The sequence below is a fragment of the Lepisma saccharinum genome, chromosome 12 (genome assembly GCF_977018435.1).
Source record: "Lepisma saccharinum chromosome 12, izLepSacc3.1, whole genome shotgun sequence".
NCBI lineage: Eukaryota > Metazoa > Arthropoda > Insecta > Zygentoma > Lepismatidae > Lepisma > Lepisma saccharinum.
In genome coordinates this window covers 55,985,788-56,010,875 of record NC_139240.1, presented here as the reverse complement: position 1 = coordinate 56,010,875, position 25,088 = coordinate 55,985,788, and the positions used below count along the sequence as shown (strand labels likewise).

The 25,088-nt window shown below is 38.9% G+C and overlaps 1 protein-coding gene across 3 annotated transcripts in view; it reads right to left on the bottom strand.

The window, feature by feature from the left end:
• The window catches only part of LOC145996122 (transmembrane protein 198), a 304,521-nt gene that overhangs the window by 135,019 nt on the left and 144,414 nt on the right, over window positions 1–25,088 (bottom strand). For all 3 annotated transcript variants that reach the window (XR_014442749.1, XM_083132401.1, XM_083132402.1), the window contains one exon: window positions 1,477–1,586. The gene's annotated coding sequence lies outside the window, so the exon portion shown is untranslated. The remainder of the gene's footprint in view (window positions 1–1,476; window positions 1,587–25,088) is intronic.

The following is a 25,088-nucleotide window of genomic DNA, read 5'->3' as shown; positions in this document are numbered from 1 at the left end:
TCTAGCGTCTGAGACCATCGTGTTTCATAACATGATGAAATTACTGCATAGTACTAATTAATAATATTACATATCGCGGGTTCGAGTACCGGGACCGTCCCCAATCGTAATTGGACCTGTACCTACAGCCATTACCTCCGTTCATAGCGGTTCATAAACCATAGAAAACTTATTTTCAATATTATAAACATTAATTATTATAGTTTCATACATTACATACTTTGTAGTAATGAATATAAAACCATATGCATAGCGTTTAGTACCTCTAATTACCTTTTATATACATATTTTTCATAAAATAAATAATTATATACTCATAAAAAGTTATAAACATGCAAATACATAAATGTAAAGTACTCTAAGTACATGCAAATGAATTCTAAGTACGTGCAAATTAATTAAAACCCGTGCAAATTAGTTATAAGTACATGCAAATGAATTGCGAATATTAAACGCCCGAGGGCACAAACAGCCACTGGCGCGTTCAGATACTACTGCGGGTTAACCGTGTGGGGACTCGATGAAATTGGCTGATCAGAAGTTCGGAATGCAAGAATTTCATGTCTGTGTGTGGTGCTTGGATATTCAAGACAGACATAATATCTGTTTTATGGAGGTGCCTCAGAGAAAATAGTTGAGAACATAATCAATCCGGGAGAGATTAGTTTTTGAAGACATGGTCCAGATAGGAGAGCAGTATTCAAGAATAGGGGAGATATAAGGGATTTGTAAAATATGCTGATGGATGATTGTGTTGGATTTCAGTGAATCTGTACAGAAGACCGAGAAGACGCATTACTCTTTTAGTAGTGTGCTCGTTAAACTTTAGTTTAGGAGCATTTCAGGGCGTTGGACCCAACTTTAAACTATAGGTCCAGTCCAAATTAGCCTTTTTGTACATAAAGTGGACTTGAAAAACAAACTCAAACAGACAAAAATGCCTTTGCAAGTCAAGAATCAATTTAGTGTCTAGAATGTATTTATGTCCATTACAACTAGAGCACATAAGACGGGGTGCTAATTGAATGAGAATACAGAATGATGATTTTTACTCTTGGGGGAAAATTGTTATGTATGTATGTATGTATGTATGTACAATTGATGTAATATCCTGACGTCCATTGGAAATACCACACTGCAAATTGGAAATATAAACCATGATGGTAGTTCCAAAAATTCCGAAAATACCAAAATCTCATTATTTATCAAGTTTAACGTAAATCTATACATAATTTATAGACAAAGTAAGTCCACCAAATCTTCAAATGCCGTAAAGAAATATCTAAGAAAGTTCTACGACCCTAACCTACATTATCACAAATATTTCAGGAAGCAGTAAATAGGTACAACTCAGACAAGTGCATATACAAATACAGTACTATCTCAAACAAAAAGTCTCTCAGCTCCTATGAAGAATAAAAACATATCACTAATTCTAGTAAATTATATTATAAAATAGGTTTAGAAAGTACTCACCATTTCCTCTAGATGTTGGTAAGCGCGGGGAAACGCGCGACGCGCCCCCTCTGAACGAACTTGCCACTAAAATTTGTTGATTATTCAGAATTCTTTCAATGACACAGCTCCTGCAAAAAACAAGAAATGGAACTTATAAATACGCAACAATTTGTGAGAATGTATATTCTATTACAGAAGCAAGGGCTTATAAACGTATACAGTATATTACAATGTAGTCTTATATAAGTATATGCAAACACACACCCAAAGATACGTAATATATGTTTAAAAAGAAGAAAGTTTATGAGGAAAAGTATATGAAGTAAAATAACTACTGTGGATATAGTTTAATGTTGAAAACTGCGGAGGTCATAATAATAATATTAAGAAGAATAAATGAATGTCAATGGTTATGAGTGAATAACAACTAAAAGGTGAAGCGCTAGCACTAAAAGTTATGGTGGGATTCTTGCACAATCTTCGCTTTTTTCAGTTGAAATTTTAAACTTGTAAGAGAGGAAGAAATTACAAGATAGGGCTCACATTTATTGTGGTAAGACAAATTCTCTGACTTTTACATGTTTTCTTCGCAATTTAGACTATTCTGCTGTGTTCACAATGTTCAAAATAAATTCAACTTTTTAGAAAAGAATATTAGTTTGTTTTAGGTCAAACTTATGTACAGATAGGCTAATAGAGAATACACTTACAGTTTGAAGTGTGATTCGAAGCACAATGTGGTGAGTATCGAACCAGCGACTCCCTGATTACAAGGCGACGACATTAGAACTACTCCATTGAAGTACCTAGTAAATCAAACTACAAGATACTTTGTTACGGAATATCTTCTATGAAGAATAATATTCGAAACAAAAAGTGGAATTTACTTTCATCCTCAAATCCTCGAAAGTACAAAACACACTTGATTTAATGTTTTAATGTACTTTCACTGATACAGATTGCCAGGTCATAGGGGACTAAGGACCGTGCAATAAGCGCATTACAAAATATAACAAAAGGTGTGACCGTGCTCACTGTTCGTTACACTGCTGCACAAAATCACTGAACCCACTTGTCTTATTTGAACTTACTTGCAGTAGCTCTTCTAATTCATTAATCTAGGCAAATCGCGACGATGAGGATGAATAGAGAACTGATGAAACGAACGAACAAGTACAGTGAAACTTTTGTGTCTTACGTAGAATTGGAACCTAGGGTCCCCGGGTTTGTAGCGCGATAGCCTAACGGTTGATCCAGTGGCGTGCTCAAGGAGAGGTGTGTCGGTGGAAGCCATAACGCCCTCTTGGGCCAGTCAGTGTTCCTAAAACAACAAAAACATCAAAAGGTGAAGATTGCAAAATGAGTTCGGACTATTAAAAAAGTATACGTATATCCCCCCTTTCGAAAATACTTTGTACGGCACTGGGTTGATCCCCTCGCGAGTAGACCAATCGATTTCTTCATAAACTCTTTTGCAAAGGGAAGTTGACTGACTCATGCCAGGAAACCCTACAGTGTGGTGGAGTGTGACGGCTAACTGTACACCCAACGGCAAAAGAAACGGTAGGCGAATTGTCCATCACCATTTTCATTCGGTCTGCACTACACAATGTGATAATGAATTGAAATAAATACGCCAATAAGCTGAGTGTAATATACCTGCTTTGAACCAACATAATTTCACTCCTCAAAACAACACACGATGTACAATAGAATAAAAAAGTAATGAAAATAGCGGTGGACAATTTGCCTACCATTATCTTTGCCGTTGACTGTACCTGTTACCTTTTTCAATACTTTGGCTACAATTTTGTGGGCGCTGGAAGTTATACGAGGGCCATCCGGAAAGTAGTACCCGTTCGCTCCGTGTGGAGCGCTACTGACGCGAGTAGCCGCTGCTCAAGGTCAAACTACTTCAGTTGACTGTCTCCTCAGTGTGTGCGAAGTTTCGTTTCGCTGTCATTGTAGTTATTGTTTCTGTGAGTGTTTACAATGTACAAAAAAATTGAAAACGCCGCCACTTGTGAAGTTAGGGCTGTGATCAGATTTCTCAACGTCAGGAATGTGCGACCACGTGATATTCACCGTCAATTGAAGGAGGTTTATGGAGACAATGTTATTGATGGCGAACTGCTTAGTGCAGTTGACGAATTCATCAAGAACGATCGGCGCGTCACACTGGATGAAATCAGTGAACAGTTTCCTGATGTTTTAGCAACAATTCTTCATGAAATTGATTCAGATTTTCATCTCTTCACAAAGCTAAAGGACATTTGGGGAGGAAAGTTTCACATAATGAGGAACTGTAAGAAGGGGTGACTACTTTCCTCAATGGCCTGCCGGCAGAGGAATATGAAGCTGGGTTACAAAAACTAGTCACACGTTATGACAGATGTTTCAATGTACATGGTGACTATGTAGAGAAGTAGTTTAAAGTTTGTTGTTAACAATTACAAAGTTTTTTTCAAAAATATTTGTTACTTTTCTTAAAATTTAAAAACGAGTACTACTTTCCGGATGGACCTCGTATATGTGCGTGTATGTTTGTTACTAATTAATTATTATTGAGGCATAGGCGTAACTTGGGGGACTAACTTACGGGAGGGGAAGGGCAGAATCTAACTTCAGGCTTAACTTTGGGGGGGGGGGTCGAAAACTTATCCATTCCATAAAAATAGCATCCAGAATTTATTTGCGAAAGCATAAAAAATATTAGTTATTACTTTGCTCTCAGATCCCAGGAGGCTAACCAACTACCCTGACATTGTAATAAAGATGAATATGTTGGGGGTGCAATTGCCCCCGCCACGTTACCCCGATGTGTTGGGAAGAAACTGGAAGTAGAGGTACGATAATTTCCTCATTTTACGTCGCGTTTCTCTCACATTTATACTAATCGTGACGACGAGGATGAATGATTAGATGATGATAATGAAGGGACAAGCCGGGACTCGAAACATTATGTGCTGAGTTCGTGAGTTGGCCACTGGACACTACAGTAAGGGCGAACAGTGCGTTACAGTGCACGATTTAGAAAAACCCTTCCCACACCGTAAACTGCAGATAATATTATTGTGAAGCCTATCTAAGCAAGTCTTTAATTAGGCATACTAAACGCACAGCCATGAAATTAGGCGGGTGGCAGAAGTTGCACGTCGGAGCACAACCACGTGTGTTCGGAAGTTTAAGAGAATGAAAGATCTCGTTTTAGAGTTGGTATTTGTGATACAAACTGACTATTTGTTCGAAAGGTCAGAGATGACATAAAAGTGTCCCGGGGAGAAGTCGGTCTGACGCTCGAACTAGGGAACGCAGCCCGGTTGACGTTGCCACACAGTGCGCGGGAAGCAGCGAATTTTGTCCCGCTCTCGCTTTCCATTTAACATATGTGGCAGCAGCGCAATTGTGCCCAGCCGCCTATTTTCATGGCCGTGCGTTTAGTCATTCCTAATGGTATTTAACCCACACGTTGCATGATGTCATATTTGAATAACAACAATATATATTTAATAGTATTATGCAATTAATTCCTTGTCAATTATCTGTGAATAAAAAATTAACTACACTACGTTACAAAACGACATCAGAGAGATCCTCCTTAATGTACACAACTTGTTGCAAATTATCTCCTCAAAACGGCACAGTAAAATTAACCTTTACATATCAAATATTATTCACGATCTTAATAACGGTTTCCGAATAAATTATTCAACATATCACTAATATATTTCTGCTTTACGTGCAATATAGTCAAAAATATCACCGTTTAAATCAAGTTCAAAGACGAGACAGTTATCTGGGTAGTTAACTTACATTAAATTTCATTGCGAAAAAAATTAATGTACATGACACATTTGACAAAAATGAATATAACGGAACACCAGACATTGCAGCAAGTAACTTAACAGTAGATTTATGATTAGCATATCAGTCAAACTCGACGAATATTATCACTTTTAATAAAAGATAATGGCTACAAGGCTGTAAATAATGTAAAACATCTAACAGAAAGCCTCGTGCCGTGTCTTGGAAACTAGATACAAAGCTGGTATGGTAATCAAGTACGTGTTGCGTCTAGGTGAATTTACATCAAAAATGGAAATTTTAACCCTGTTTTTGGAACCATGGCACCTCTTTCTCATTCGTCTTGGTTTTCTGCACAGAATATTTTCAAGTGAATAAATACTAAGCGACAATAAAATCCTGTTCCGAAAGATTCTGTTGTATGATTCAAAAGCATTATTCTGTGCACTCGGTAAACACTGGCAAAAATAGTGACTAGGGCTAGGAAATTGATGAAAATCATATTTTTTCTGGGCCTTGAAGACAATGCTAAACCTGGTAGTAGTTCGTTTCACTTCAGTTAGAACCAGAAAAAATTGCTTTTGTTTTGCATTTTTCGCCTATTTTTTTAGGTCATTTTCATGTATTGATTGCAGTTGCAAAATTTAAGGAAGTTTATCTTGAAAGATATGTTTTTGTTGTTGTTTGTTGTCAACTTTCTATTTGCACTAAGGAAGTAAACATCCTCTCGATTAGCTCACATTCGAAAACGTTAAGTGCGCGTGTAGATGCAGTTCAATTGCCAGGTAAAAAAAATATGTTAAGGTTTCCAGCCTAAATTCAAATTGGATCAGTCAAAAGCTCTCACTACATGAACTCTGTACATTAGTATGTATGTTCACATACATCTTTATGTTTTAAGTCCACTTCATGCACAGAAAGGCTAATCGGGACTAGATCTGTACAGTTTAAAGTGGGATCCGAACATGTGCCTCTACCGGGCATCGAAAAATGGACCCCTTGATTACAAGACGCCAACGTTACCACTACGCTATCGGGGAGGCTTATACACCCCTCCCTTCCCCTCCCACACACACCATATTTGCTGGCGTATATGGCCCCCCCTACCTTTGCACACATGTTTGAGTAAAACCCTCACCACTGAATTTATAATCAATTTACAGTATTTCGAATATAAAGTAATATATGTAGATCTACTTTCAACAAACTTACCTAATCTAACTAGGGAAAAGGAAAACAGAAACAAATCGTGTAACTCAGAACAGAGGAAATTTCCAGAAATGAAGGTAATAAAAAAATGAGTATGGGCGTATAAGACGCGCCATGTTTCTCAGACCTATTTTTCAAAGGAAAAAAGTGCGTCTTACATGCTGGAAAATACAGTGTATTGTGTGTGTGTATTGAAAAGCTTGCATTCTGAGAAACAATGATAAAATACTTGTTCATTGCAGTATGATATCATACTTCAGGTACGCGTAAATTATAAATATTGTTTTAATACAATGCACGTTTACCTTTGTCATTTGTAATCTTGTAACATTTCCTATACTACGAATGTCTATGTATATTCTCATGAATCATGCGCACAATTGTTTTAACTTTTAAAAAAAGAAAGCATTATTAACAGTAATTTCACGACAATATAATGCCTCGCCCGTTTTAGTTTAAAAACTAGTGACGTGAGACAGGATTTGACGTTGGCTTGTGTTGAGGTCAAAAGGGCTTACGGGAAACATCAATTTATCAGCCATTATGTGCATTCGTAGTCACACACGCGAGCACGAACAATAGCAAACTCCATGCATTGTATTCGATAATATTTATCACATGATAACCAGCAGAGCAGAAAAAGATCAGTTTCTCTCAACGTGAAACGTAACAAGTGAGCACAGAATAATTGCAGAAATTATCACCTGTCGTTAAATCATCATGTAAATGAGCGCTACCGCAAACCACTGGGTTTTCAATGCATTTGACCAACACTAAGGCAAAGAATAGAATACAGAGTGATCACAAAGTGGGCATACCCACCTTTGCTACGATGGTTATGGTTGAATGTGGGTATGGACACTCATTTTCGAAGCATAGCCGAATTCTGCGCCACGACATCTTTAAAAAAATATGATATATATAAATCGAACTGCAGTAATTACCGTGGAATTTCTATCCCCTCAACATCATATGAAATATCAACACTCTTGACAAGACTAACCCCATATGCTAATGAAATTATAGGTGATTATTAATATGGATTTAAACGTAACAGATGAACTACAGATCAAATTCTTCACATCAAACACTTGAGAAAGAGTGAGAATATAATCAAAATGTCCATCAACTATTCATTGATTTTAAAAAAAGATTGCATGGATGGAAAAGATTGGATTGATATTGCCCAGGATAGGGCAATGTTGCTGCAACCATAAGCCTTCGGGTTTATGAAGTTTACAGAGTTAGTTAGTTATTTTAAGTCAAGATACGAGTGGTGAACTCCTCTAAACTGCGCATCAAAGTAATATTTCAGTCAGGATTGTTAAAGGTTCAGGAATTTGCGGTAAAATAAATTCAATTCCGGTCCGGGAGAGAAAATCAGGAAGCGTAAATGGGTTCTGGACCGTAAAGAACCTTTTTATCTGTAAAGTATTTCAATTCGGTCCAGGAACATTTTTCCGGAAGAATTTAAATTCGGTCCAGGAACCTTTTTTCAATGAAACAATACGCAACTTTAAATTGTGCGAGAAAATATAGGTTCCGTTCCTGCAGCTGAACCCAATAGAACCCATTAGAATTTATGGGTTCCTGGACGTTTAACAACCCTGATTTGAGTACCTTAGAACAGTGTTTCTAACCTAGGTCATTAAATCTTATGATAACATTAAACGTAATTTAGAAACAGTGTATTTACATTCTGAGAAAACCAAAACCTATACACAAAAAGAGATATCGGTAAATTTCTCGTATCGGACAAACGGATTTCTTCAAATTTACAGGAGAAATTACTTACCGAATGCACTTTCTTTAGACTTGTGGAAGTTCGGGGAAGTGTTTTCTCGCATCGTTCATTGAATTTTGCCGGTAAATCATCTATTTTTCGATATAAATGTGTGACCGATGCACGAAAGCTCTTGCATCCATTTAATTCCAGGTGGATGTAGCCTGTGTGTGATGACGTAATCCCGGTCAGTGTTTCCAAACACGTGTTTTTGTAACTGAAGAAGGTACGTTTCCGCAAATGGTTTGTGGGGCTAAGTGTCAATGGTTCATGGGGCTGTGTGTCAATGGTTCGTGGGGCTATGCGTCAATGGTTCGTGGGGCTACGCGAGAATGGTGTGTGGGGCTACGTATATTTTTTTCGAAACCAATTTTTAACTATTGTAACCTATAGTGACCCTACCTAACCTAACCTTACTGGAAATGGTTCGTGGGGCTATGTATGAATGGTTCGTGGGGCTATGCGTGAATGGTTTGTGGGGCTACGTAGGTATTTTTGGGTGCAGTGGGGTGGAAACACTGCATGCCGAGTACGGTAGTGAAACTGTGACCGCCATTTTGCATGTTACCGAAGGCAAAAAGAAACGAAGAAAACTTACTCGATATGTCGCAAATATAGCTTATTTCCGTGAAATAAGCGAAATGCCACCTTCAGCAAATGTTTCTCAATGCAGAATACGTAAGTACGAATATTCAAATTAAATGAACTAGCAAATTTCAGCCGTTTGTCCGATACGAGAAATTTACCGAGATATCAAACTAGCAACGCCAACGTGACTAAATTTATTTTGCCAAGTTAAAACTTAACGTCCTACTTACAAGTTACATGTAAAATATTAGCACTATGACACGAAACGTGCTGTCGCCTCGGCTGGGTGAAGTTGGTCAGTAGCAGAATGGCGTCCATTGATCCGTTTTTTGCATGGCTAAGAAATTATATACTACATGTTTCCAATTCAATTTTCTTTGAGAGGGATAAAAACATCCATGGCAGTGACAAAAATAATTTTATTTTGCCGGAGATAATTTTACCGTTTATTCGCACACGGGGCAACACATATTTTCTATTGTAGAACCCTAAATAAATACTAACTCACGCATATGCATATGAAAAGAAAAGGAAGATCAGTGAGCCCTGCATTTCTGACCCAGTCCTCGTACAATGGATTGTGCGTGAACGCAAACACATTCACAAAGTTCGCACGTCCCTTGTCAAGGTTAACGGTTAACAATAGAAGGTGAGAGGAAAGAGCAAACAGTTGAAGGAAATGACTCTGTGATTTGGACACCAGGGTTGTTCGAACAGGTGAAATCACTTCCTCCACAAAACAATCTAGGGTGGAAGAAACGCATTATGTCAGAATAAAGGTTTAAAACTTAACTCTGGTTAGTGCAAAATTAAACTGGTAGTTAATTCTAACATCTAGTTATTGAAGAACTGGTAGTTAATTCTAACGATCAGTTTTGTTTTGATTTAACGCTGCAAAAGGCATGTTCAACTAACTCTGGTTAGAAATATAGGTATAACTGGTAAGTTAATTCTAACATCTAGTTAATGATAAAACTAGTAGTTAATTCTAACGATCAGTTTAGTTTTAATTTAATGCTGCAAATGCATTTCAAGAGCATGAGTTCCTACGTAACATAACTGCTCTGTTTGGTTTAATTACAGTGTATGTTATGTAACGTCTCATTAAATTTCCCCAATCTGCAGCCCTAAACGCAATTGTGTGGTAAAACGACCCGCCTGAATAGCAATCCAGGTATCAGGAAATAATCCTCAAATCCTCAATTGCAATCTGATTTTTAAACACGTGTAAAATAAACGAAAGGGAACGATAATATAGCAAAAATAAATCAAGTGCCTTTGATCATAATCTAACCTGTTTCAAATCTATATTATTAATTGGGATTAAACACAATGAGTTTACCAGTGTTTGAAGTGAAGGGGGGAAGTCAGGGAATTTACCCCCTTCTTCTGTACCTTTTTCATCTCCGGCTCTACAATTATATTTTCAGTCCCAACCAGGGAAAGAACCCCCTCCCCCTTTCTGAGATGGCATGACAGTCAAGCACTGTTTGAGTCAGAAATTCGAGCTTGCTGTTCACGACGTTGTGAAAAAAAAAGATACAGCCATTGCACTCTAAATCTTTTATGGATGTACCTTATTTTATGTTCAGTCAAAACAGCAAAACTCAAGTTTGTTCGTGAGTGGTCAAGCAGTGGCAACAACAATGATGGAAATTAACAAAATGGCATTTGTTGGGTGGCATCTTGAATCTTATCAATCTGTATGTGCACTAATAAATAATTATCTGGTTCTTGTACATTCTCGATTCGTGAGTTCAGTGCAGCTATCAGTTGTAAAGAAAGGGAAAGTGCAAAGGAATGCTGAAGAAGGCACCAACTTAGTTACTTGCAGTAGAACTTTGTATTTCCCATGTTGTATTAGATTTCCTCAAACAGTTTTCATTGCTTCTACAGAGAAGAAGTTCTAGTGTAATTACTCCACGTCAGGTACTGGCTGTGGCAATAAAATCACTAACTTCAATGAAAGAGCACCCTGGAGAAAGTGTACAGATGTTGAATTTTAGTTTTCTCCAAACGAGGCATTTATGAAATATCTGAAGCCGATGAGGAAAAAAATATATCATATTTTCGGAAGCATTTTCTTCAGGAACTTGCTGATAAACATTAATTCCAGATTTGAAGATCATGGAATTTCCAAGAAGCATCTGTTTTGAACCATGATTGATTGATTTGGTGTTTTAAGTTCACTTTATGCACAGTAAGGCTAATCGGGACTGGACCTACAGTTTAAAGTGGGATCCGAACCATCGGGTATCGAACCCGGGACCCCTTGATTACAAGGCGACGACGCTACCACTGCGCCATTGGGGAGGCCATTTTGAACCATGAGAAGACAGTTAAATTTTTCTTTGTAAACAAGCCCTAGCATTAGGAGGCCATAATGCCGGGGCAAAAAGTGTGGGGGACAACTACCCCACCTCCCCCCCCCCCCAGTCCCATCACTGATCAGTAGTTGTGAAGTTTCTTCCCCTCTGGATTTTCTTCAATTCGAACACTGGAGTTTACATAGCATTCACGATATTGGAACATGTTCCACAAAGTATGCGAAGGGTTATCGTAAAGTTTTAATTGTCAACGAGAACACATTGAGAAAGGAACAAAACAAATCACTGGTGGGATTCACCCTTTCATTGCCATAATTAACAACAATTTGAAACGTAACTACTACCTTCTAGTTTTTAACCTCTATTTTTCAAAATAAAGAGTTACTAGTTACTTTTTTTAACTTATATTCAAGCTTCGATTATGTACAAATATTTAACGGACTTTGACCATACTTGAGTTCTTGGCCAAGACCTATTAACTACACCCAGGATTTTAACCCTGGCCTCTTGGCAATGAGGACACAACCTTTCAGCAACCGGCATTAGTTTCAGGCAGGGTGGGACAAAATCATGGTTTATATTAAAAAAATCATTTTTGACGGTTTTTTTTATTTTTTAAAAAAACACGCTTGAAATTGCTTGTATGTTTTTTGTCACCATACATATAGATATGTTTTTTATAGAAAAGCTTTCTTTTCTAGTAAACCCCCCTGTTAAATATTTGAATAGTTTTTTTTAAAGCAAATAAAAAAATATATGTAAATATCCATTTTCTGTTTCTGATACTGTATGTATGAACCTACTATGGAAATGTTTGCTAAGTGGGTTAATGGAACTATAATCATTGCAGTAACTTTTCGTCTAGTGAAAATAAAACATTACTACATAATCGTAACTTAATTTTTTTATAGTCTTTCTAGATGAATTTTGACATTTTTTTAATGATACTTTGCAAAAATATTAGTTGCCATGTTTATTTACAGTTTAATGATAATGACACTATTTACATGATTAGTATTTTGCATATTTTTCTACACAAAATGTTTGCTATTTTTGCCTATGAATTTTAAATCAGGAGAAATTTGTTATGAGCTTCACCCAATCAGTACATATCTTTTGTTTCCTTTCCTTCCCTTCTTAGAGCCTAATAAACACCATTTAAGTGATTACGAGATTAGCATACAGGGTGGGCACAAAGTCGCATTCCCCAATAAATGGAGAAATACTTGTTTTGGGGAAAGCGACTTTGTGCCCACCCTGTACTTTCACTAAAAGTGATTCTGATATCTACAAAATCCTTGTGAACATTATTCTAAAAATTACTTATTTAAAGTGATTTGGATCAACCTACCTTGGTTCCAAGTAGACACGAAACTCTAATATTTTAAGAAAAATGGAATACGGCACATTGTTGACATTGAAATGTGAAATAATTTCTAACCAACAATGCTACCATACTAATACAGGCAGTGGCGGCGATTAGGGGGGCGAGGGGGCAGTTGTCTCCCCAAGTTTTGCTACCTTTGCCCCCGCACTATGCTAAACCTTATCTACAAAGGGAAATATACTCTCTTTGCATCCGCACGGTTTTGGAACCCAATCGCCGCCACTGAATAGAGGATATGTATTGTTGCAATAATTCTATACTGATAAGACATTGTCACAAAAACAGGGTGGCTACTAGGACGTTGATAAAATCTAAGTGTAATTCCCGGTTTTCAAGGCGAACTATCCAAAAATTCAAGGGTACAAGCAGATCTTTTCTCTATTTCAGCCTTACGTATTACTGCCTCCCATCGCCCACGTACACACAGTCACACACCCAAATATATTAGCAATATAAAGGGTCTGTGTGATTCCAATTTATCCAAAAATTCTAATTCTAATTCAATTAAACGATACATAGCTATATTTAAAATATTTAATTTTAGGTGAGGATTTTACATTTGCCATTTCACATACTCAGACTCGAAATACATCTACAAACACAGTCACAAATGTTATGGCATGTACAAATCTACGAAAAATTGTTAATTGTACAAGAATTTTAAACTCAAATTTATCTATCAACTTCAAGATATCTCGCAATAATATTCCATCTGTGAGATAGATTGTTCTACAAAGGAGACTAACAAAGTAAAGGAATTGAGAGAATTCTGTTTTATTTTTCACACAGCTTCATTTTATTTTCCTTCCTCGGTAAAAAAAAAATCTGTAAAACACCTGCCTAAGGAAAAACTAAATATGCTGACCAAGGCAGTAATTTATTTTATTAAAAACATAAACTAAACGTAACGTTTCAACCTTCTAGCAACGTCTTCTTCAGACTCTGTATCAAGTACAAAAGTCTGAAGAAGACCTTGCTAGAAGGTTGAAACGTTACGTTTAGTTTATGTTTTTAATAAAATAAATTACTGCCTTGGTCAGCATATTTAGTTTTTCATAATCATGGAAACAAGGCTTAATGGTGTTATACCTGCCTAAGGGCATTAATAAATATGTATGTATAAATTCAATGGGATTTGGATTAATAAAATTTGCCATTTTTCACGTCTACGGGAAAAAATTCACGCATAATTCCCGGAATTCAAGGAAATCCCGATGAGTAGCCACCCTGAAAAAGGGATATTTTGGCGTCCGGTTTCAAGTTCGATAAAATTGGGACAAAAAAAAGTGGGATTGTCCCGGTTAATATGGTCACCTTACTCAGAAGTCAAATGCTCTTGAGGGCCTCCCCCATGGCGCAGTGGTAGCGTCATTGCCTTGTAATCAAGGGGTCCCGGGTTCGATACCCGGTGGAGGTACAGTGGGATCCATAAGTATTGCTCGGCAAAGTGTCCATGACTACTTTCATTAAGTTCTCTGTTGCATCCTGTTAGTTTTTAAGTAAATAATTTTTACTTATACTGATGCAGAGGTTGCCAGTAGCCTATTTGGCGTTTTGTTCTAATTCTTGAAGCTCTCATTGCGTAAAATAAAGAAAGTAAATTTGGTGATGGACAATTTGCTTGGTAATACTCATAGATCCCACTGTACAAGTGGTTCGGATCCCACTTTAAACTGTAGATCCAGTCCCGATTAGCCTTACTGTGCATAAAGTGGACTTAAAACACCAACTCAAACCAATCAAATGCTCTTGAAAATGGCCATTTCACCGAAGATTTCCAGAGACTCTGAGTTTGCGGGGGGGATAATCACACATAGGATTCTGGTTTACAAATAGGAAAAACATTACCGTTAGTGCAAAAAGACGAAAGGTTCCTGACACAGAAAACTGACAGTGTCGCACTCTTCAGCTGGTATGAGAATAGAAATAATGTTTATGCACAACTTGAAAACCGGGCGTCGTAAAAATGGAAATAGCGACCTCTTTCGCAGACAATGAAAGGCAAACGGCAAGCAATAACATCTTGCGAAAACACTCTGTGAGATTCTCGCGCCGTAAGCGTCGGGGCATCTAAACAGTAAATAAACACATTAACCGGGTAATTATTATCGCAGGGAACAGTGTTTTAACAGGCGGATATTATCTGCATAATAGTTATATTGTCGCACATAAACTTATCTGCACTTGCACGGCATCGAATTGAAAATTCTGTGTACGTTGTCGAGAGGAATACGCTGAGAGCGATACTGTAAAATGAATTTATAATTGCAGACAGTTACAGACAAAATGTTCAATGAAAGATTACAATAAAATAAAATAAAAATAAGGTATTTGCCAGTTATGAAAGTTTCACTTTCAACCGTACGGTCCAACGTATGAAAATTCTAAAGCGTTCTGTTTGCATTGTAGGTATCAATGGATCTACCTTCAGCAAAGGTATAAGCACCATGTATATTCCTTTTTACTTGTCACACGATGCGATCAAGTATTTACATCTAATTGGATAACTATACACAATTATCTACTCACATTTCTACTCCACTCATCGGACGTCATGTACACAAACTAGACATGAAGCCATCTATCGGGGTTCTGTGTCGATACCACTTCAGGAATCGAAAACGTTCCTTTCAACAAGCATGTGGATTATCTGATGTTAAGTTGTATAGAGCAATGGGCAATATAACAAACCACAAGTTGATTTGTCCACTTTCCCTTCTTGAGCCTATAAATATTTCCAACGTCTATTGTTAACAACAACGCTTCTTGCAATACAATGGCCCCTTTTGGTCCCTCCAAATGGTATGTTTTCTGTAAATAATGGAGAGAACCTCCCAAACCGTACCAAAAACTTAAGTACCAATCTTTCAACCTGTTTTGATGTATTCTGTCTCTGCTTACTTCCTTGCTTCAAAAATATCTAACTGCTCCAATTTTCAGTGACTATTTGTATTCAACAAAAGAGAGGGTGGTGTCACCCTGAAGTCTGATCTGAAATTTTGACTGAAACTGATATGCCAAACAGTCAAATGCAGTGGAGGCGATTATGGGGAAGCATGGGGGGCTGTTGCCCCCCCCCCTTTGCCACTTTTGCCCCCGCACTATGCTAAACCTTATCTAACAAGGTAAAGTAAACTGTTCTTGCAACGCCCCGTTTTGGCACCCTGCCCACTACTTTTGGAACCCAATCACCGCCTCTGGTCAAATGTAATGATTACACGGTGATTCAACTCACTGACTGTTCATATGGATTATATTGGATACTTAACAATACATTATACTGTTGTTGTTCTTTATTCTTACAATGAGGATGAATTATGAACTGATGAAATGAACAATGGGACAAACACACCTCAGTGCATGGAGTGTAAGCGGAGACACTTTGTGAAGACACCCAATTATCAACCTCTTTCACACTCTGTATTGCATTTTGCAGACTAAAAAGGCTGTGAACTAATAGCCAGTATAATCCTCCACGGGATTTCTGTGCTGTCCATTTGTGTTTGTGATTGTCCTTTTATCGTTTTTATTTTATCACCATTCATCCTCATCTTCGCGATTAGCCAAAAGTGGCAGAAAATCGAAGTAAAATAAAGCAAATCAATCAGTCAATCTGCCTTGCGGAAGACTCAAATCTAGCGCTGTAACGGTGAGACAGGCCAAACGTTTAGTTTAGCAAGAGTATAAAAAGACATTCCTGGTTCAACAGAAATCACAATTTTCGACGATAAAAGTTCAGCGAATCTGTGCATAGAATTGGAGAGAGCCAATGAGCGTTAATATGACAAAGCCAATCAGATAACTGCTCGGCAATGATTGGCTACTTGATTCCCGCGCGACACCACGTCACAGGTGCTTTGGCGGGAAAGCAGTCTCAATTACTTTATGCGTTTTCCAACTCGTATGACGTTTCCGACAGCATTCAAGGGCACCGCTATCAAGTCTTATCGGCGTCATTACACCACTACGAAATCCACAAAACAATGGAGCGTTAAACACGAGGGAATTCCTCAGCCAAACGTTCCGAGTCACGCAAGAACCGTTACCAGAAGCCAGAAAGAAAGAAAGGGTTTTCTCTTCCGAAGACTGTTTCACTTGCATCGATCAAACAGTAAAAATCTGAAATGTGTGGAAGCGTGTAAACATTCCTAATCAAGGAAAGAGATTGGTATCTTTTCGGAATCATTTCATTGGGAAATCTTCTCTTCTTTCACTTTGCATTCTCACAACAATTATTCCTTTTTTAGCCTTTCAGATTTGATGTGGAAAGACATTTCTGGGCTGGAAGAGAAGGGGAAAGGTGATAGGAATATATCAAAACGGATATAATTCACAATTTAATTCAAGAAGTCCTGTCAATTCACTTACATATTTTTCTCCTCGAAAGACATTCATGGGGAGAACGGAGGGTCAATCCCCACCTTTCCTTGAGACTTCCGAAAGTGACAAAAAGCGTCAATTGACACAGCGTACATAACAATTGTCCTTCTTGATGTCTAAAGTTAATTGAATCTTTAAAATAACTTTAAAAAAGGTTAAAAAAAAAAGTTAAATTAAGAGCCAATAGCTAAATGACGTAAGTGATCACCCTAACATTTCTAACTACAAATTGTCAATGAAAACTTCAGTAAATACTGACCGCCTTTCTTGGATGTCTAAAAAGGGTGATCATTTCCAATAGAGACGTCTGAGAAAATGTAATTTAACAAAGGGGCACGGGCCCCATCCAATCTGAAAAAAGAAAAAACTAACTGCGTCTCACAAACCCGAGGCGTCACAATTCACTACTTTGAGAAAACGGCCCAGTCCGAGCGACACGTGCAGCTTGTCGTGTCATTTTGGTACGTTGCATTATTTCTGAAAGTTCCTTTCCAAGTAGTCCGCCTTTTTGTACAATTACCATGAGTAATGAGGAGTCCCTCCCAAATCCAATACAGTTCAAGTACGTACATGCAGTTAGGCCAATTTGTTTAGTAGTCAAATTTTAATATTAGTTACCCCGAATTGTCTTGGTGTGGCTCAGGAAAATGGTCCAACACAAAGTTTAGGTTCACTTTATGCTCAGATTAGCCTATAGGGACAGTTCAAAGTGGGTCACATCCACAGTGCAATGTGCAATGATCGAACCCGGGACCTCTTGATTACGAGACAACGCCATCTGGAATGCTCAGTACTGGGGAACAGCAAGGCACCTTGTCTGCAAATAAGGTCTAGAAATTATCTGAATGGTAGTGACAATGGTTCTACAATAGCAACAATGTATATTGTCTAGTGCTTTTGGTGTTAGAATAAGTATAGTTAAAAAGACTAGACAATGGATAATACCCAATTAACCTAACATTCTAAGGTCTACAAATGCTGCATGGAATAAGGCAGAAAGACCCTTATCTACTCCGACCTCAAAGGTCCTGTCCCACTTAGCTCTGTCTTCCGCACGTCAAGATGTCGCCACTTTTGCAGTTCCGTAAACAACCAGACAAAACCTTAATCGCTATAGAAGCAGAGTGGCTTGATCTTCTCAGAATTTTACTACAAAGACTGAAACGGCTTCACTGGGAAGGGCAAAGCTCGCCGACAAGTTATCGCTTGGGTAGGAATGCGCAAATTAATACTGTCAACACAGGCGCCCGTCCGTCCTTCAGAGGCAATCATTCGACGACCTCTGTGAACAAGCGGTTGGCTACTGTACTCTGGTCCGAGTTGCCAATTTGGTGCTTTTTACTCCAGATGTGGTGTTTTGACATGTCGGACTGGTGCCAACTTTCTATCATTTGCGCAAAAGTGCAATTCTGGTGGGTTTTCTTTTTAGATTTTCAGGTGTAAATTCTGGTGCGAAGTGTTATATTAAATTTGTAACGAGTTGTAAATAGCTTCACTGGGGAATTAAAAATCTACATTAATGCAATGTAATTCATTTGCAATGCAATTCATTAGATCGCCAGGTTGTTTCCAATTTTCGCACGCTCTGATTTCGGCACCCGGGGCGACTGCAACCCCCCCCCCCCTACCCTTAGCTACGGCTTGCATCACAATTCCACTTTATCACGGAAACTTATGAATACTATCGGAACAATGCACACGTTTCGGAATTGATGAACGAACTATCCACGGCCCACGATTCTTATAAAAAAGACGTTTCCTTTGTCAAATTATTATGATGCTACTTTATGATGGAAGATAAACTATTTTATGCTATAATTTAATTTTTTGTGATGTAGCGCTATTTCTGGTGATTGTTAAGCTGAAATCTAGCGCGTTTGTCTGCTGGCATTTGGCAACCCTGACTCTGGTCTGGGCACAGACGTTGTATTAGCTGTGAACATTAGAACGGAAGAGGCCTTAGTTCAAATGCTGTCTTAGCCCACTTTTTGATACTTTCAGAAGAATTTGAATTTTGTTTTTTAGCATCGCAGACCAGGCCACATGGCACGAATGGGAGAGGAAAGAAGAGTTTGTTGGGAAACCTGATGGTAAGAGACCAGTAGGAAGGCCAAGACGAAGATGGAGGAATAACGTTGAGGTGGACCTAAAGGAAATCGGTAAGGATAAAAAAGATTGGGTTGATCTTGCCCAGGATAGGGACAGATGGAAGGCTTGTGTTGCTGCAGCCATGAGAACCTTCGGGTTTAAGAATGCTAGAGAGTGAGTGAATCCCAGATCGGGATTCGAATCATGTACCCCTGGGGTGCTAACGACTCCGCCACAGAGGTCGGCACTTTCAGAAGAGTTACGAACTACTAATACAATTCAAACAATAATGTACGTATACTTTTGGCTAGCTAGACTAAATCCAAAGTCTGAAGTCCACAGACTACAATACAAAAGATACACCGATTACAAATTGAGACTAAAATTATTTATTTCAGTAAAAAGATGAAGGTGATTCTGGAGTTGGCAACCTAATTTCTTAGGAGTTTGCAACCTGTTTGCCGTTGGGACGGCAACGTGGCTTCTTTGAAGCCAAGAACGAGCAAAATAGGTAGGTCTAACCACTTGTACACGGTGCTTACGAGAACCAAGTCCTCCATAAGCTAGGAGTAGGTGCCATAGTGAAATAGTCCAGGGCTTGGACTTAGCATGCGACAATGAATTTGTGTAAACATGGTCAACTGGAAGACAAGGTTCCACAGCCTTAACTCACCCATGTAAAACAAGACGAAATAAATACATAACTAAAAAAAATCAAATCATTTCATTACAATGCAGCAAGATGGCCACAAAACTTGAGATAGACATTGCTTTGACAACATTTTAACATGGAGATAATGACTATGTTTACTTAAGTTTCAATTTCACTGCGTCCTTCATTTCACGATGCACGAGGGCTCACTACCAGATACATATTATGTTTATACTTGTACTACTGGACTTCCGAGCGTTTATCACTCATTTTGTCTGTCGAGCGTTATTCGCTCGAGCTAAGAAGCTCTCGATTCCGTACGCTATCTAGCGTCGTCCGTGCGAACTATTTGGCGCTCGAGCGAAATGCTCTTCCTCCAGTACTCTAGTGTACACCCAATAGGCGCCTACTTGGGGGGGGGGGGGGGCAAGTCACTTTCTGCCCCCAAAAAATTCACATAGAAGGACACATTTTATGTATATTTATATATATAAAGTATTGTTTATGCCGATCTTGCCCCAACAAAAATTTACATGCCCCCTCCCAAATTTAAGTTGGCGCTTCTAGTAAACACATACACTACTTTATCGGATCCAGCCCCCTCCCCCTCCCTAACAGGCTGCCGGTCAGCGGCCTCCAGGATTTTCTCTACTACAGTGGAGTCGCCCTTTCAGCCAGCGTAGGGACCGTCTATATGTCAGTGACCCTCTGTTGCCGCGTTTACCTACGAAGTAACTTGCGGTCACAGCAAGAAGCGGCAACCATAAAATCCCTCCTCCCCGAAGAAGTCAGCAGGAAAACAGGATTTTGTCAAGTTAACCGTTCTGCGCTATGAATGGACACCGGTTGGCATAGCGACTCCACTGTAAATATACACTTTGTAAAGAAAAAATAGCATCACGTTGTTTTTAGTTTTCAACATTTCTCCCCTGCATTCTCAGGTGTTTTAACGATTACATTTGAATGAAGATTAATTTTCCTAACATTTAAATAAAATACAATATTTGTACAGTGTATATTTATTATTTAAGCCACAGTTCTGTACACATGGAACACTTCCCAGAACTAAAAACAAAATTTAAGTAAGTATTGCTTGTGAAATGTATACGCACAAAAAAATATCTTGCTTACATGGAGAAATGTAACACACTCTACCCACGTTTTTTTCAAGAGAACTACCAGAACCCTTCAAAATAATGACAATGTAACTAAACTTTCAATAATAAACACCACTTGCAACACAGAACATGTCACGAACTCCACTAGTAAAAATTGTATTACGAAATCCCGCCAATAACACAGAAACGATTGCAAAGCCCTCTGTCGGAAGTTCCCAAACTAAACAAACAAAAGAATAACATTACGCGACACTGTGATACCAGACGAATGCACCAAACAATCGAATTCAAGTTGCGCAGGAAGACTTGAAGCTTTCCTGGCGACGAATGAAAAGATTCTCTCGGGCTATCGACTCACCTGGTCGATAGCCCACGAGAATCTTTTCATCATTTCGAAATTTGTAATAAGAATACAGTGATGCTATTTTTTCTCTACAAGGTGTAGTAACCCTACACAAGTCCCACCCATCATCTTGATGGATATGCTTGTATGCGCCCACACACAAAAAAGCTCTCAACACCATCCAACATATTCGCAGCTACGTAGAAATCAAGTGAGGTAAATGAGGCAGAGAGTGTTACTTGCAGACAAGCGTGTCTCTCGCTTGTGGTAACGCTAGGCGTCATATGCAAATGCGACAATTACGGGGAATGAACCACACACGCGAACTATACCTAGAGGTTCTTGGCTGTAACACATGGAGCGCATCGGCGCATGAAACACGCCGCACGTCTACGAAGATCCTCTATTTTAATTGTTGAGTTGTAGCCAGTTTGTGCGAAGCCATTAGTGTAATTTGTATCCTCGTATCGACCTCGCTTTGACAGCCAAGATTGTTAGAAAGCTCTGCGATAATACTTCGGCCATTGTTGTTGTGCAACGATAGCCGTTATCTTTGCCTTGAGTTACAATCGATGTTTGCCACTGTGACCTATGAATCGTACTCGTTCAATTGTTATAGTAGACTACATTTACCATGATTTGAGAAGCTGTTGTGCGATTTTCTATTCAGGTTATAAAGGGTTATAAAGGGCACCTCGGTGACGTAGTGGTAACGTTGTACTGATCTGATTCATTTTACTTCGCTTTTCTGCAATTTCTGACTAATCGCGAAGATGAGAATGAGTGATGATATGGTGAAACTGATGAGCACATACACATAACAACAAAGCCCAGCCGGGATTCGAACCTGGGACCCCTGGCGCCGTACCACCACGGAGGTCGGCTGGCAACATTGTAATCAACGGGTCCCTGGTTCAATACCCGGTGCTTCGAATCTCACTTTAAATTGTAAGTCCAGTCCCGATTAACTTCTCTGTGCATGAAGTGGACACACAGTAAAACCACATAACACATATCAAGTAAGTAGTACATTGCTGAATGGAAGCTTTTAATTTAATTTTGCACTTAGAACAATTAAATTGCGCGTAAAGTGTCATTGGAAAATTAAAACACGTAATCGGTAATAAGGATAAGTTACTCCAGACGATAAAATTGATATATTTTCATTCACTTCTAAGTAGTGCTCGAAGTGAGGGTGTAAGTGGAGGGATGGTATCCCGAACTAGCATAGTTCTCGCAAAGCATCCCCCAGGCTGGCTCATTGTCACCATTTTAACCGACTGGTTTTATTTTAAGATGCTTCTCTTCCCCTTTCGGCTGTGGCGATGAGATGAGATGGATGAACGAACAATCACAACAATCACAGACAATGGACGACACAACACGATCCCACAGATGATTAAGCCCGCTTTAGACGAAAGCATTTTCCTTAACATTTACGCCATGACCAAAATGCTACAAAATGTAAAGTGAGACATTTTATGGCATTTCAGATGCCATGGCATATCTCAAGGATAGGCTCGGTCCGTAGCATTTTTCGTAGCGTAACCAATCAGAAGCGACCTTTAGGTCACGAGTGCAGCTGTAATGGCGGCCGCGTGAGATGTAAACAAGGTATCACTTCACATTTTTAAAAGCCGATAACTATTCAACCGAGAGGAATAACGTTTCGTATAAAACGTTATTAGGTGCAAAACAATGGCGCTGCTTAAATACATACTTTACAACGTTTACTGTACACGTATGGAAGAATATTTTAGTTGTTTCAAATGTAAACCCAGTGCACTCATCATAGATGGTGTAAACTCGACGTGTCTTTCATGCTGTATATCGCAAAAGCTATCCAAAAAGTTACATGAAATGCTTCCGTGTAAACTACTATCTACTATAAGATTTTTGGAAGCTTTTACATAGCATTTATGCTAGCAAAAAAATGAAAGGAAATGCTTTCGTCTAAAGCCGGCTTATACTGGCTGAGACGTGAGCCCAGATGCCAGAGCCTCGATAGTGTGCAAAATGCAGTGCAGGGTGCACAACGTTGAAATTTGTGTGTTGGAAAGAAAGGGTCACACCTAGACATCCTCTTGCCATCCTAAACCATAGGAGAATCCCAAAGCTAATTCCCCAAGGCTGGACCAAACATCCCCCAGCTTATAATTCTACATTAAGCGCTGCTTATGAACCAACACGCGTTGCTGCAGCCATGGAATTTCTGCCTGTAAATTAAATGTTCCCGGGTTCGATTCCAGGCATGGACACATTTTAGTCGTGAGGTTTCCACTCGGAATTAATTTTGTTTTTGTTATTTAGTGTCGCTTTTCTTCCACTTTTGGCTTTTGGCGACGATGAGGATGGGTGAAATGATGAAGCGTAAAGGTAAAGAAAAAGGTAAAGTGCTCCCTGTGTTTTGCACCACGACATGAAGGCGTATAGGAGGTGTGGAGTTAGGGCCTCACACTTTCTTGATCACGGCCGGAGGTGGGAGTGATGTGATCAGCACCACGCCCCTGGCCGCCTTTACCCCCCAGAGTTTCCTCCAGGTACCCACTTTATACGCCATTACGTGATTCCTTTATCTATATCCAAATCTTCGAAATGATGAAGGGACACGCACAAATAACACCCCTGGCCGGAACCCGGGACCCCTGGCATCGTAGAGCGTTGTGCTAACCACACCACCACGGAGCTCGGCTACTGGGGATTGAAAAAAAAAGTTTAGTTGCGGTTTACGGTGTATGACGAGACCATACAAGCAAATCGTACCGACGAACAAGTTCGCTCATGCACGTATTCACACAAACAAGCATTACTGTTTGCTCTATCTTGTAATGCCCATGCATTAAATTGTTATGTGGCAATATGTGGAGCCTTATTACCATATTATTCCTCCGAATCGGTGACATTTCTTCTGTTCTTCCACTGCCATTGTTCTCATGGAATAAGAAAAGGCCTTCCGTTTCACTTTCACACAGAAACAGGTTTAATCCCCCCACTCCTCTCTCTAACGGACAGAAGAAGGAGACTCGTATCTGTTACCGTCGGCCCATGGGTGCCCTCTGGGGGGTCACTCACCTCGCCTAAAAGCAAGTCAATTAGGTGCCACAGGAAGCAAACTGCTACTGGAAGTACGTATCTTGGGAAGAAGACCAGTGACGTAATAACATTTTAGTTCACACGTCTGACGGTAGATGGCAGCGTAACGGACTGGTGCCAGAAGAATTACTAAGTTGACGAAATTCTCGAACTTGCGTGATATTCCTACCGCTTTTCACCTTTTTATTGAACCACAGTGTATTACTTCTCATTCAAGAAGCTCTCCACTAAGTTGTATTCATAAAGGAAACAATTTAACAAGAAACCTAGAACAAATTGAGGAGCTCTTGCAACAAATATCAAATTACTGTAACCATTTACAATATCAGTTAATACCGTCCAAACCTGCGAATGCACAATGCTGCACTCCCCAACTTAAAAAAAATGTACTAAATGAAGTTCACTTCACACTATGCAACTTCTTCACAGATACGTAATGGATACCTACTTGATTACTTGTAGACAAGTCATTTTCTATATTTCGACAGGGTGATGCATAAGTCTGTGAAACATTTTAGAAATATACTACAGATAAACGATACAACTGACTGGTGATTGATTCTGATGCCACTAGAACGACAAACTCTTCAAGTCTTGTGAACACCTCACAAATACTCTATATCCGTCTTTCCTGATGCGAACGGTATCTAACTATACTATATTTCGTCCCATTCGCGTTTTGGCATATCACGGTCGGTTAGTGCCAAAGCCATGTCATTTTCAAATAAATCACAATGTAAATACTATATCAGTATTTTCTTTTGGTATTTCTTCTTCAGTCAATGAATTAGTTCATTTTGTCTTAATAGTATATGTTTTGTATGAAAATGCATTATTTTGTTTTAACTATGAACGTGA